The sequence below is a fragment of the Furipterus horrens genome, unplaced genomic scaffold (genome assembly GCF_987537825.1).
Source record: "Furipterus horrens unplaced genomic scaffold, mFurHor1.1.pri manual_scaffold_5, whole genome shotgun sequence".
Taxonomy (NCBI): Eukaryota; Metazoa; Chordata; class Mammalia; order Chiroptera; family Furipteridae; genus Furipterus; species Furipterus horrens.
The window spans coordinates 199627002-199631241 of record NW_028327175.1 but is presented as its reverse complement, the minus strand read 5'-3'; the positions used below and the strand labels follow the sequence as shown (position 1 = coordinate 199631241).

The 4240-nt window shown below is 46.4% G+C and overlaps 1 long non-coding RNA gene across 1 annotated transcript; it reads right to left on the bottom strand.

Moving 5' to 3' along the window:
* Positions 1-2823, bottom strand: LOC150010770 (uncharacterized). Its single transcript, XR_016511422.1, has 2 exons — positions 2596-2823; positions 1-1742 (listed from the first exon to the last, which is right to left on the bottom strand). It is a non-coding gene; the product is annotated as an uncharacterized LOC150010770 (long non-coding RNA).
* Between the last annotated feature and the right edge of the window lie 1417 nt (positions 2824-4240).

Below are 4240 nucleotides of genomic sequence, written 5' to 3'. Positions count from 1 at the left end.
TTATTTTAAAAATTAAAGAAGCAGTAATTTATTATTTTGTTCTGCATTATTGCACGATTTGCTGTGTTTTTTTCTGTAGGAAAGACTGAAGAGCTTAAGATCAGGGGTGTTATCAACACAGAGTTCCCAGAAGCTGCTCTAGGAAATTTGTCATTTCTGCCCATTTCTTGCGGGCCAAAAACAGACGGTCCCCGGGAACGCTGATTGTACTTGCACAAGAAAAATGTTCTGGCTGCCCCTTGAAGCAATGAAGTTGGATTTGGAGCAACTGGAAACATTGTGAAATTGCTTATTTTCTTCCAAAATTTGTATTTCTCTTCCTTATTTCCTGTTCTCTCAGCGCCACTCATTAGCAACCATATTTTTGCGTTATACACCCAGCAGAATCTTTGCTCCGTGACTGTATTCCAAATTAAACGTTTAAGTTTCCAGGAAAAGTGTAACAAATGTTTAAATCAGTCAGAACTTAAACTGCAGAGAGAATGGGGGGAAAAACACAACTCCCGTCTTCTGTACAACCCTTGCTGTGTATCTGCTTCACACTTTGGGGTGCTTTTATCCCTGGGATCTTGAAAGGGCTGTTCACAAAGCAAGACGTCTCGGGAAACACCAAGATGTCTGATCTTAGAGCTGTTGAAAAGTTCTGCCCGACGCCGGTTTCAGGGAGAAACTCAGGTAGCGCGAAGCTTGCTTTGACAATTTGGACAGGCTGTCTACACCCAGTTGCACTGTGTTAGAGCCGGAAGGGTGTCCAGTCTAGAAGCCTCATCGTGCAGATGGTGTAACAGCAGCGCATCCGAGATAGTTTAGTGATAAAGTTCAGATGGAGCCCATAGCCCTTGCTGTGTGTTCTTTGATGAGCAGCTTCTTGTCTCTTGGCGGGTGTCTCTGTGCCGGGGTGCAATGAAGACGTAGCGCACTGCAAGTCATTGCTGTCTAGCCGATAGCACATGACGCCTTTATAAGGAGGGGTGACCACAAATCAGTTTCCTGACAGTGGGGTCCAGCAAGGCCCAAGATCTTGTCATTCTGCTCCTCCATTCCAAAGCAAAAGGCCGGGATGAGCAGGGAAACATCCAAAGAGCTGTAAACTGAACTCCGGCCATGTTTCAGCAAGGCTGGCGCGTGGATCGACACAAGCTATAGTCCAATGGGACGCGCAGCAGCCTGTGATGCTCCTTCTGAGGAAATTTTGGTACCTGGATCCAGCCCAGAGTAATTTGAGAAAAAGGTATATTAAAAGTATTATATTGTCGAGGAAAAGAAGATATAAAATTTCAATAGTCAAACGACACCATCAACAAGGGGGAGTGCTATAACAATGCCTGAAACGCACGGCCTAATAGAGTTAATAGAGATGAAACGTTAGTATGTGGTGAAGGCCCGTGAGGAGAGGGGGATTAGTCAATAAATGATGTTAGGACCAACCATGTGGAAAAAATTAGAGATAATCCCCAGCTCTCTCAATATACCAAAATAAATTCCACATGCATTTAACAGTTATTTGCAAAAAATAACATAAAAATAGAGGGCACAGGTAAATTTCAGACCTCAAGGGGAGGACTTTGTAGATAGAAATGTTTAGAAATAGGTTAGTAAATAAAAGGTTATTGGCGTTGGCCACAGGAACGTGAAGCGTTCTGGATATCGGTAACATTGGGACGGTGCTTGTGAAGAAGATCGCCAAGCATTCATCTTATTTTCATGTGAAAGGCGGATGCAGAATGACAAGCAGGGCGCTCCTATGGGCAAAGAAGACACGTAAATAAGGAAAACACAAATATTCAACAAGCGTATCCAAACATTCAAGTTTATGAATTAAAAATATAAATCAAGCCAACAGCGAATGTTCATCTTCCCCTTGCAGTTCCTGTAAGACGGGCGCCTCACTGGTGGGTCCTCCCAGTGACAGCAACTTCCTGTGAAATGGTCACGACAACCAAGAGCCTTGGGGTGGCCACGCCTCTTATGGTTTTCCTATTCCTACATATGCTCCACAGTCAGAGAAAGCCACAGAGACTTACTGAAAAGGGTTTCCATTTTCCTTAGAGTTGCTTCAGCATTTCGGGAGCTAGCCTGTCTGTACATCTAGGGATTACAGTTGTTATCACCCGCATGATAGACTATTGCGCAGCCGTTATTGCTATTATTGTTGCTATGAAGATTTAAGCATATGAGAAAATGCCCGTGATGTAATGTTAAGTGGAAACCTGTATATATATTCTGTATGTATTTTAAGAGACTGAAAACAGATACCCAAAAGATTTCAGTAGGAATAGTGGGCATTGGGTGTAATTTTTATTTACTCCTTTTATGTATTATTTTCATAATAAAATATACATTAATTTATGATGGAACATAAGTGGTTGAAAAAGACATGATCATCTTCATCGGACCCCGTCACGCAGACGCCACTGGTGACTGGCGGGGCAGAGACTTTCCCGGGTGCTGGGCGGGGAGGGCAGGCAGGCCCACACTCCCAGCGCCTCCTGAGTAAGCCTGTTCTGCACCTGTCACCTCCCTCAGGGCACAGCTGCCCACATGCGTTGGGAACCCAAGGTCTTCAAAGGCCCAAAGGCCTCTGGTCTCACTCACCCACAGCCATCTGCGTCTCTCCTCCGTAGGGGTGAGGGGCTTGTGCCATGATTTTCTGTATCAGGGGATGGTACCGTGAAACTAGGAGTCTCTCAAATTTGCCCTCGGGGCCACCGCGCGTTTTCTAGACAGTCCCCAGGCATGGCTGCTCTTCCACTCGGGAGCCTCTATGTGATTTCCGAGATTACACAGGGGTATTGTGAGCCCACTCCAGTAAGCCAAGCAGAGAACGCTGCAGGACAAAAGTAGGACCAGAAAAAGAGAAGTTACAGTGGTGATGGAGTCAGCTGTCACAGGAGACTTCGCCCAGGGCCTGGAGACATTTCCAGAAAAAGGATGCCACGGCCCTTCCAGCCACGTCTCAGCGATGGATGTACAACCTTCGAAGGGCACTGCTTTGAAGGGTGGGGGCTTCTGGACCCCGTATCACACACGTGGCGTGTTTTATTACCAACGTGCCTATGGCCTCGGAGCACAGGACGCTTTTCTTCTGCAACCATCAAACTGTCCTGGGCACGAGATAAAGACAAAGTACATTTTTGAGTGACCGACTGTTTGATGTGTCACGCAGAGCAACAATAAACCAGCCCCTGGTTCAACTAGATGGTTAGATACTAACTGGAATTGACCAGCCATAAAAAAGAGAACTTGGCCCTTTCTCGTCAAAGCTTCTTGAGTAAATTCAAATGTGTTTAGATGGGAGGACTCAGATACATGTACATAAAAATGTCCTTATTTTGTGAGTTCATCTCTTTCCAAAGCCCATCATCTGCACATCTATTTCTTTGTATTCTTGGCAGCAATCGTAGGGGGTAGATGAGTAGGTGGGAACCACAGGCACTGGTCCAGGCTCTTCCTGGCCTGTAAGGAGGAGAGACCCAGATGGACCAGTTGGCGTACTTCTCTTCAGGCCACTGTGTATCACCTTTTAGTTCTCAGGCCCCGTTCGACAGTGCTCCTCAGTCTTCAGATACGTATCCGGATCCTAACCTATCCTGTCACTGGGGCAGAGACGCCCACGCGCTCCTCATGCCTTTATACTTTCCCATCAATGGAACCTTAGTCCCCACCTGTCCTCTCCAAAGACTAAGGAAAGAACTCAGGATATTTTTTTAGTAGGATTCATGATCGTAGACATGTGGATGCTTACAGGGGATGGCAGAGACCCTTCCTGCTCACCATGTAACAGGTGCCCAGCCCCCCACATTTCCCAGCCCCTTTGCAGATAGGTGGGGCCATGTGACTAGTTCTGGCCAATGGGATGTGAGAGGACGTGACATGTTATTTCTGGGTTGAAGCATAAACAGTGGTGATGGGGTGCCCAAGTGACTCTATGGAGCGCTAACTCCCTTCCCTATCCCTCAGCCCCTGGTGACCCCCTACTGGGCATAGAATAAATATCTGTTATGTTAAGGCACTGAAGTTTTAGGGTTAATTCCTTATTATAGCACCGTCTAGTTTTACCTGACCGATACAATGGTCTACAACAAAAGAACAGGCCGATGAGCTAGCATGTTCTTACAAAAGGTGGCTGAGCATGCCCATCTAAGCAGGACACCACGCGGCGGGGCCAGGGGTGAGAAGATATTCTGCTGATGGGAAGACATGCCGCCTAAAGGTCGATTGAGGGAAAATTAAAGTGGGA